Below are 11,841 nucleotides of genomic sequence, written 5' to 3' on the forward strand. Positions count from 1 at the left end.
AATTACCAAGAAAACCACCACAGATGGTACGGAGCCCCTCAAGTTTAAAGAGGCTGCAGTGTTCATGATGGAATCCGCTACTTGCCATATTCTGCATGAGAGTTATTCATACCAGAAAGAAGCGCCAGTATGGGCTAGGTGCACCCTAAAGAAAAGAGGCCGTCCACTGCCAGAGGTACCCCTAAGTGATTTGCCATGCAAGTACAAGGAACATATTCCCATAGATGTCTGGAAATATTCAGAAATAATGTCCCTGTTGGAATGGATCCCTCCAATATACCATAATTTTTATCTCAGCCTTGTTCCGACGGAAGTAGCTCCCGAGGAGAGTGCAGAAATTCTGTATGGACGTGATGACTGATACATTAGGAGGGCCTTGATCAGTTGAATTCAGAATAGTTTGTACGACCTGCATTAATATGCCACTATTTGGTGTCCGTGCTGAGAATATTTCGGCTGACTGCATGTGAATTAAACATGAATGTCATTTTTTCTCCCTACAAAATTACCTTTGATTTTTCATTCTTATGTATATTTTTTTGTTCACAATATAGTGGTCATGCATTCCTGTTTGTTGTTATTCCACAGAACTGACACCGAAGATTGTGATGCAATAAGGATCTAACCAACAATGGGAAACAATGAACTGAAAAAACCTAATTTAATCATCTTTGCAATAATTATACCACATTTCAATGTGTCCATGTAAACTGGAAACTTCAGACATGCTTTTGAAATCAACTAACTAACTAACTCTTTAGCCTTCTTAAACCCGAAGGTTCATGGCTGCAGCAACACAGGCCTTCCATCTGTCCCTATCTTGAGCCAGATCTATATACTCTTTTCCATCCCTACCGATTTCCTTTAGGTCCATCTCAACGTTGTCCCTCCATCTTTGTCTTGGCCTTCCTACAGGTCTCTTACCATCTGGTTTCCTAACAAGAATCCTGTAAACTCCTCTTTCCTCTCCCATTTGTGCCACATGGCCTGTCCACCTAAGTCTTCTTGATTTAATTATTCTCATAATATCTGGACACGAGTACAAATTATGTAGTTCTAAATTATGTAACCTTCTCCACTCACCTGTCTCCTCATCCATTTTAGGTTAAAATATTTTCCTAAGGATCTTATTTTCAAATACTCTCAATTTATGTTCCTCTTTCAATGTAAGGAACCAAGTTTCACACCCATATAATACTACAGGCAAAATTACGGTTTTGTATATTTTAACTTTTAGTTTCTTAGATATTAAACGAGAAGACAAAAGTGTATGAAGAGAGAAGTAACATGCATTTCCTGAATTAAGCCTACTTTTTATTTCCTCTTTAATATAATTTTCATTTTTTAATATTACTCCTAAGTATTTGAATTTGGAAACTGGTTCAAATGAGTTGTTATCAATAATTAGATTTTGATTATTACCTAACACTTGGTTTCGGCCTGTAAGCATATATTTAGTTTTCTCTTTGTTAACTTCCAAACCTATCTCTTTAGCTGTTTTGAAAAATATTTTAGCATTATTCTTAATTGTATTCACATCATCACCCAGTAAGTCTACATCATCTGCATATGCTAACAGCTGAGTCACACCATTTAATTTTAGTCCTTCTTTAGTTTCTTTTACCTTCCTTACAGCATATTCTAAGGCAAAATTAAAGAGCAATGGAGATAATGCATCTCCTTGTTTTAACCCATCATGAATTGTAAATTTGTCAGACGTATTATTACCCACACGAATTTTACTTTCTGTTTCACTGGTGCATATTTTTATCATACTAACAAGCTTCTTAGGTATTCCAAACTCTACTAATATATTATATAATTTATCTCTTTTGACCGAATCATATGCTTTTTTTAAATCAATGAATAGCTGATGGACATTTTGATTATATTCCCACTTTTTTTCAAGTGTCTGTCTGATGTGTAAATTTGATCTGTAGTTGATCTGTTACGTTTAAATCCACATTGATAATCACCTATAATTTCATTAGCATATGGGGTTAGTCTTGTTAAAAGAATGTTAGAAAATATTTCGTATGTTGTTGAGTGTAGAGAAATTCCACGGTAATTACTGCAGTTTATTTTATCACCTTTTTTAAACACAGGAACAATTATGGATTCTTTCCACTGTTGAGGGATTTCTTCTTTATTCCATATTAAACAAATTAATTTATGAATTTGACATATTAATGAATTTTCCACCATATTTAATTAACTCAGCTGGTATTAAATCAATGCCAGGTGCTTTGTTATTCTTTAGCCTTTTAATAGCATCTTTAACTTCAGTCAAGTTAGGTTCTGGAACTAAAGGTTCTGCTGTGTGTACTTCAACTATACGACAATACAAACAAAATTCAGATTTATGGATTTTTTCAAACTTTCAAATGCTAATATCTCGGAAACAACTTTTTGAGGGTTAGCTCCTTCTTGCACCGAGCCCTTCATATAGACAGTCCTTAAAAATTCATGTATTTTCTCTTATGTCAAATTTGAGGTACCAAGGAAAATGTAATTAGTCGTTACTCCTTAGAGAAAAGTAGAGAAAACCCTCTTCCGTGGGTTTAGATATAAAAGGGTGTTGAAATCAGGTGTACAAGTATGACAATGGTGCGAAAATGAAATGTTTGTGTAATGAGTTCAAGATAGGCATCCCATGTATATTGTTTATACCAGAATCGAATCCGGCGCCCTTTAGTGCAAGGCGACATCGTTAATCACTATCCCATGGAGCATGCCCGAGTCTTTTGTGGCGTCGTACTGTACACATTGGAGAATGATGACAATATATATGAAATTTTATGCACACATCTAATCTCTTAAAAATAATCTTCTTTGTGCATGCGAAAGTGATTATATGATGGCAATAGAAATAACAAAATCCCCATGCTCTAAAACTATTGCGCTCTCGTTTTTGGTACGACAGGTTCAAGGTTTGATCCCTGGAAGGAACTCCAAAATTTCTATGAAGGTCCAACATCATGAGGACAATTGGGAAGCTACTTGAAATCAATATGTAAGCGAATGCCACTCCCAAAACCAGATGGGACTCGATGTGATGACCTCGCGTCACGGAATGGAAAAACACTTCGCAGGCTTTGTCCTTGAAAATTAATTTTACTGAATAATTGTAGTTTTCTTTAGAGGAACTAAACATTGCTTTTTTGCACAGTACAATGTTGCTTTCTTTCACCCTACTTTTATAGTTATACCAGAGCGTAAAGAAGAGAACACTCTGGTTATACATTCAAAGAATTCCTCTCCCGAAGCATGAGCATTATGCGCTACGAAACCAGAGTTCTCAGGTTATGACCTCTAACAGGTTTGGTTGCATCATGTGTCTCGCATCGCCATTCCTTCGGTTCATCAGTCAGTCTCATCGTATCATTAAACCCAAGATGTAGAAAAGCAGCGTAAAATAAAGAAATAGAAATGATTGAATGACTTGGTTCATTTTACATCACTTTTCTGAAACTTTTTGGCTAGTCGTGAAGATGAGAATGAGTTAAGATTAAATTGATGAAAGGGCCATTACAAAAAAGACACATGCCCAGGCCGGGATTCGAACCCCGGATGCTCTGCTTCATAGAGTAACCTGCTAACCACTCCACCACGGAGTTGTCTGCCCAAATTGAAATGAAAATTAGAAAATGCCGTCTTGAACTTTCAGGTACAGAGTTCACCTTCAAGGGCAAAAGATTTTCGCTCTCACTAGGATAGGCAAATAACAGAAAATGCTTGTTAAGTAATTTGGCTCTCCATATTTCATGATATTATTATGTAAGTAACTATTATTCGTTATATACACGGGTCGTTCAATTTTGGCCAAGACTTTCGTGCGTAAAATATTAATCAATGTAGTGCTGCATTACTTCGGCAGGACAGACCATTATTCCTTACGAGTAACCATGATCCCTTGGGATGCATTTGGCTCATGCGCAATAGTGTAAACAAAGATGGCGGCATTGTTTATTGTTGCTGTGGAACGGCGGTGTATAATGAAATTTCTCGTGAAGTAGAAGGTGAAACCTGCTGAAATTTGGCGTAGACTGCAAGCACAGTATGGTGAACAAACACTGTCACAGGCAAGAGTGTACGAATGGTGTCAACAGTTCAGTGAAGGGTGGGAGTTGGTAGCAAATGAACCACACTGACACATTCGTCCAACTGCAGTCACTTCGGTGAATATCGGTGTTGAGCAAGTTATCCATGTAGATTTTTTGGAGAAGGGTGCCACAATTAATGCCGCTGCATCACGGTGCTGTACGTGGGGCCGTTCGGAAGAAAAGACCTGGAATGTTGTCGAAACTTGTCATTCTTCTCCATGACAATGCCAGGGCACACACAGCCCACTTGACTCAAACAACACAACCAAGTTGCACTGGGAGGTTTTACCACACAGTCCTTGCAGTCCAGATTTAGCTCCCAGTGATTTCCACTTATTTGGGGCTCTTAAAGAGCATTTGGGCGGGACGCACTTCCAGACAGATGAGGAACTCAAGAACGCTGTCCTGCAGTGATTACGACACCAACCTACTTCTTTCTACCCAAAACGCATCAAGGAACTTCCACAACGATGGCAACGGTGTCTGGATGTTCAAGGGGAATACTTTGAAAAACTGACATAGTTTGGTGCTTCTATGCATTTGTAGAGAAAATCAGCAAGCGAAAATGGGTTCTGGACCGTAAATAACCTTTTTATCTAAAGTTTTCAATTCGGTCCAGGAATATTTTTTCCAGATGAATTTAAATTTGGTCCAGGACCCTTACTTCCTGATGAATTTAAATACGGTCAACGAACATTTTTTTCCAGATTAGTTTAAATTGGGTCAAAGTTCCATATTGAAATGAAACAATTCACAACTTGGTACGAATTTAAATTGTGCAAGAAAAAAGGTTCCGGTCCTGTTATGGAACCCTACAGAACAGGGACTCCCCGATGGCGCAGTGGTAGCGTCGCCGCCTTGTAATCAAGGGGTCATGGATTCGATACCCGGTGGAGGCAGATAGTCGTTCGGATCCCACTTGAAGCTGTAGGACCAGTCCCGATTAGCCTTACTGTGCATAAAGTGGACTTAAAACCCAACATCAACCAACCAACCCTATAGAACAAATTAGAATGTATGCGTTCCTTGATCTTTAACAATCCCAGGGTTGTTAAAGGTCCAGGAATTGTAAATAAATTCATTTCCCATCCGGGAGAGAAAATTAACTAGTGTAAATGGGCTCTAGGCCTCAATTTGGTCCAGGAACTTTTTTTCCGCATGAATTTAAATCCTGTGCAGGAATTATTTTTCCGGTTGATTTAAAATACTGTGCAGGAAGATTGTTTGAGGCTGAATTTAAATACGGTCCAGGAACCTTTTTTAATGGAACAATACACTACTTGGACCGAATTTAAATTGTGTGAGAAAAAAGGTTCTGGTCCTGCAACGGAACCCAATAAAACCCATTAGAATTTATGGGTTCCTGAATATTTGACAGCCCTGATGGAGGCTAAAAGAAGAAAAATCACAAAAAGTCGCAATATTTGTCATGAATGTAAAATTTTCAGCAAATGTAGAACAGTTTGCCGGGGCCACATGAACGTTTCAAGGGGCAAGTGCCCCCCCATGCCCCTCCCTAACGACGTCCCTGGGTGCAATAGTCCATTGACGACCCAGGCCTGCCTGCCAACTGCTGGTCTCACTCACTCACACGAGGTGGGAGATCATCCAATCAGCAACGTGGTCAGCACGATGAACCACAAGTCGTCATTGTAGGTTTCCATGACTGTGCTACACTACTCATTCATAGCTCCCTGATTTCCTCATGATGGTGGGTGGCCAGCGGTCCCATACACAGGCCGATATCTCAAGAGAAAAGTTATTATGCTTCCCCCCAGGAGACACCAACCCTCGTGCGTCCCATAGCTGGAGTTCAAAACATGATGCCTTAAACCACACGGCCATGGTGCAGGGCACAATGGGGTCATTGCAACCAAGTAAACAATATCTCACTTAGTTTAGGTTTTCATGTTAAATGTGTGATCTTATTTTTTTTATACAGAATCTCCTTTACATTTTTTTTAAAAACTGTAACTAATGACAACACAAGTAAATGGCCCAAAATTTAACTAAGCCGACAATATTCTGCGCTAACATGAACAGATTTTAAGTCATAATGTTGTGGTCAATTTATGTGTTTCTTCCTTTAAAGAACAGAAGTGAAAAATGATTCTATGTTCCGTTTATGTATACTATACATACGAAGTGCCTATGCAAGAATGTCACTGTTTTTCAGTTCTCCTATTTATAAGACAAGAGAGTAGTACTTTGTACAGTATTTGAAGCATCACAAAAAAAAAGTATTGTGCTTGTGTCTGTGACCAGTAAATAAGTTTCTGATGTATTGTCCATGTTGTCCTCATGATGTTTTGTTTAATATCTATAATTTTGTTGTTGTATATCTCAACAGTGGTTTGTGTTGATGGTACCAATACACTCTGCACAGTTGCCTTTAGTTTGTTATCCATTACCTCTCGCATAATGTACATTCTATCTGTTGTGATGAAATATATGCTCTGATAGCAAAGGTAAGTGAAAGTGCAAAAATATTTTTTAAACATTTAGCAACTTACGATTTTGAGAAATATTGAATAAGATATGGACTCACATAATTAGTTGTTTTTTTTGTATTAATTTCATTTTAGTGCATAGGATTTTGATTTTATGAATTAGTGTATTTGCTGACATATAAGATGTGCTTTTTTCTTTGAAAATAGGTCTAAAAACAGGAGACTTATATGCCGATACTCACTTTTTGATTTCCTCTGTTCTGAGTTAGATTTCTTTCTTACTTCCTTGCAGTGTGTGATGAAGAATATTAAAATGTATTCTTTCCTAGTTAGATTAGGTAAGTTATTTGTTGAAAGTAGACATATATATGTTACTTTATATTTGAAATGCTGTAAATTAATTATAAATTGAATGATAAACCTTTTCCTCAAAAATGTGTACAAAAATGGGGGTGCATCTTTTACGCAGGCAAATACGATATGTAACAAGACATATTTATCTTGTATATACGTATTGCTTGCATTGTAGACTTATTATTTTTCTTGTATTAATCAAACTAAGAATAAGTGTCTGATGAAGGGAGATTGCATGCTTGCAGGTAACATTCCATTTCTGAACTATTGTGTATTGTAATTTCATTGTTGCCTTTGATTCATAGCACATTGTACATAAAACTAGTACTGTGCAATGTAGTAATGCCATATACACAGGCCATAATACTGATATGTACATTAAACCTAGATTAAATTTGTATAATTTTAAGTTCTGGTACATAATGAAAAAAAATTAAGCAAGATGCCATACTATGAATTGAGAAATGCATATTCTTATGACAGTATTAAAGTGGGTAATTCACACACAGGAACTGTCAAAACATGTTTTATGCTGTAACCTTGTTATTGGCCATATGTGAAATACCACCTTTGTAATAACATCTGAATGCCAGGGGTACTGGGTTTGAATCCCATCCTGGGTATGCATGTTCTTTGTGAGAGTCCCTTCATCAATTTCATCATATCATCACTCATCCTCATCGTCAGAATAGCCAAAAGAGACATAAAATAATCTAATTCAATTTTAATATTTTTTTTGTTACTGCAAGTGGTCCTGATATTGATTCCTGTTGAAAGCCCAAAATTTTAGTATTAATCCGAATCATGAACTTGATGTACAAGGTCAGAAAACAGCATGAATAGAACTTGGAAGTTTTTAATAATGTAATAATATACAAATAAATTGGCTAATAAAGCACTGACCTGCTCTAATATTTTTTTTATCTGTTTTGGCAGTTTCTGTGTCTGTAACTTTTAGCCAATTTAATAGTCTTAGAAGTAGGAATATGCTTTGTTATGTTACAAAATGTTTGTTTCTGATTGTTTGGAACAAAGTAGACAAAATATGCAATTAACATTGATAGTAGTTATATACATATTTGGTATGTGCACTCTTAAACTTAAAGATGTCTTCCAATTTAATGTAAAATAAAATCAGTAACAATTTATAAAGCTTTATTTATGCCCCTAATATATACAATAAGTTGTAGGAAAATATGTAAATAAAATAGGCCCGACCCTGTGGCCGAGTGGTTAGCACATCGCGCTGCTACACCAAGGGTCCCGGGTTCGAATCCCGGTCGGGTTTGGTTGTTTGTGAATGTCCATTCATCAATTTCATCATTTCATCACTCATCCCCATCTTCGCAAATTAGCCAAGAGGCACAAAACGCGAAGTAAAATAAACTAAATCAAATAAAATAAAATAAAATATATTTTCATGTATATCTGTGGCACATTTTCCTTATTATGTACAATTTTTTTGTGTGAAAGAGCATATTTTAATTAACTACAAAACAATATGTCTTTTGCAATGACAGGAGATCGTTACTATTTTGAAGAATATGTAGCATCAAAAACGTGTGGGGTGTGATCAAATGAAATGCCGAAAAATCCAGATTCAATTCATGGTTGAGCCAGGACTGTTTGTAAGTTATAGAGAGCTTTTAGTCCGTAATGACAGATGTCCCTTTGAAATCGACCCTCAGTAATTAATGCAACCTTTTGAACAGAAGTGCTACAAGCTGCACGTATCACCTCAGTCAGTCTGTGGTTTGTACATGCACAGTGAATGTTTGCTTATAGACTGAAGGGGTCCTTGTTTCGGTGTGAACCACCCCTGTTGCCTTGGTCTGAAAGCTTCCATAGGGACACAGGTATTGACAAGGATATAAAATGTCAAATGAAAAGTAAGTATAGTATACAGGGATTGAGAAGATCACATATTACAAATGATATAAATACCAGAAACCATAACAAGATATAAGACACACATGTTGACCATATGGCTGAAACCAACAAATTACTGCACCGAGCAGATAAATCTTATACGTAATAACAAATTAAAAGTTTCAGAATGTAATTCACAAGTTGCTAACCTACAGAGTAACTTCATTAAGTAATTATTGTTGCATAATAAATATTGTATAATATTGTAATAAGAGAATTGTAAAATATATATAAAAAATAATTTACAAACTTTATTACAAAATATGCATTACAAACACAAACATACCTGATTTAGTGGTAACTGTAATTAAGGCAACAGTTTTGAGTAAAATGTGAATGATTTGTTTATATCACTACATTTTAAAAATGATTCATGTATTTACGCAGAGGCATGACAATCAAATAGTGTTATATACAGTCATGCACACATCTGGGTTGTAGTTGCTGCAATCTAGAAGTGCCTGTGACTACAAACAAACCACAATTTCATCTTATCAACATGTAAATGTTTTCTTTCCTAGGTTATGATAATTTTGTATCACGTTACACAAACTTTCCTTGCTTTCTATGAAATCCCCCTTCTCCATGCCTTCAACTTGATGAATGTGAGCCTGTGGCAAAAATAAAGATGAATTTATAATTTTATTGTTACGTGGAATTATTTACGGGGGTGAGCCAATAGCATCAGTATCGGAAAGTGTGAGTTCAAATTTAATCACCAATAACTGTACTTTTTGGGAGAGGGAGTTTTGGAATCTCGCATGGTACATAAATATTCTGAAATTATGCAAAATGCCTAGTTGCCTTTGTTTTGGCAACAGGATAGTAGGATGAAGGGATTTTGTTATTAAATATTTTCAGTCAAATTATGAATATTTTAAAGCAAAACTATTAGTTTCATATGGTATAGTTTTAATTACATTTTAAAGAACATAAATATTTTTGAACTATTTTTAATTGTTTGAATTTCCAAATATTGCCATCAGTATGCCGATAACTTGTGTGTCTGCATTGATATCAGCTTGGCCTAAGTTTATACAAAAAATCTTTTATGCTACAGGATGTTCTTAAAGATACATGACCCAAAATTTGATTATTCATAATATGGAAACAATCAGCAAAAGACACAACTCCCCATGAATAAAGAAAATTAAAATTTGTGTCAGCACTTATGCTACTTGTCCCTATTATATTATATAGGGTCAAGCCCCTTAGTGAAGTCAAATTAATACGTGTCTTTTAGGACTAAAGTCTCCCTACCCCTGTTAAAAATAAAAAAAAGCTGAGGCTATAAAGGGGCACTCAGGACAAAAACACAACGCAAATTGCATGCTATGATGCCAGGAGTCCTGACCTGGGCATAGATGTTCTTTGTTAGTGTTCCTTCATCAATTTCATCATATCATCACTCATCCTCATCCTTGTGGCAGAAAAGTGATGAAAATAACCTAATTCAATCAATCAACAACAAATGTTGCACAGAGGATTATGCTGGCCATAAGTCCAGATGCCAGAGCCTCGTTGCAAGACTGCAATTACCGAGGTGAAGTACTATGTGGAAGTGAGGTTGATTTTTGGTGCCTTCATATAAGGCCACCCTTACGCTTCTAAAATAAGCTTTCTGCTTAAGAAACTCAATAATGAACAAAATGTCACCATGTATTACTCCTGAACCCTTCAATTAAAAGTGATACGTAACTTTTTCCTTTAGATATCCATATGCAGGAGGTAACAAAGACAAAGAATAAAAAATAAATAATAAACAAATAAACTGGTGATGTTTAACATGCAGGGATTTTGTGTTTGACATGCAAACATTTGTTTTCTGACTAACTGGAACCATGCCAAATACTTTATGAGTGAAGGAGTACTGATAATGTGGATGGCATGAATATGTCCAGATTCAGATCTATCTGAGATAAAATAAGAAATATTCCACAAAGAACTTGAATGGTTCATTCATATCCTTAATATATCGCCACCTGAATATTATTTTGCAGAATGTCCATCTGCATTGACTTTGCAGGATAGCTGATTAAAGTTTGACGTATATGGATTTTGAATACACTACAAGATTTGAGCAAACATTTTACTAATGTTTATCATTCACACCAAATACATTGCTTGGAAGTGTGACACGTTAACCTGTAACACAATAACGTCACAAACTCATCTCAGACGAAATGTGGTGATACAGCAAACTAGCATTCAGCCAGAGGCATGTTAACAGGTATGAATTTTACATTTTAAAAAAAGGAACTGAAAAATGTAGAAGTTTCGTTTATAAAACCTTGATGCATGAATTACATTCATAAAAAATAGTGGTGTGCAGTTAAGTTGAAGCTATTTATAGAAATATTGGGTCGACTGTAAAATTATCAGTTTTATCAATAAATAATTTTGCTTATATTGGCTTATTCCAATAGTACTGATCAATGTGTCACATCCTTAATAATTTATACAAGCAATGGTGGCAATAGCTGACATCCATGGCAGAGTGGTTCGCACAGCACATTATGATGTGCTCCAGGGCTCCTAGGTTTGAATCCTGGCCTTGTCATAGGTGTTCTTTGTGTTCTTTTCATAACACTTAATAGATAAGTTTCCAGCAACTGTACAATTGTACGATATGATTTTAATGGATTAATAATGTAAGTAGTGATCGTTGATACTGGTGTACAATTACATGAAATATCAAAAAATAACACTAAACTTCCATTGATAAAGGGCATTGAATCAATCCACTACAGTATTAAGCATTAAGCATTTGAGTCCCTGCCATTGTATTAAAGAGGCCTAGAAGTGAATATGGTGTATCATGAGATGGAACCGAAGTCCAAATTTGAAAGCACTTTCTGTGCATGAAAGAAAATGTGCCTTCTTCTAAAACCTACACGAAGACAAAAAGTTTTTTAATGTTTGTCTCAATTTGCCCTAAAAGTAATTATTGCTTCATGAAAAGTTATTATTACGATAACTTTTTTTTTTTAAGTACGAAAACTAAG

General features: G+C 35.8%; 1 protein-coding gene across 1 annotated transcript in view; it reads left to right on the forward strand.

The window, feature by feature from the left end:
• Positions 1-11,841, forward strand: part of LOC145997238 (uncharacterized) — a 309,232-nt gene that overhangs the window by 296,656 nt on the left and 735 nt on the right. The window lies entirely within an intron of this gene.

The sequence above is a fragment of the Lepisma saccharinum genome, chromosome 13, assembly GCF_977018435.1.
Source record: "Lepisma saccharinum chromosome 13, izLepSacc3.1, whole genome shotgun sequence".
Classification (NCBI taxonomy): domain Eukaryota; kingdom Metazoa; phylum Arthropoda; class Insecta; order Zygentoma; family Lepismatidae; genus Lepisma; species Lepisma saccharinum.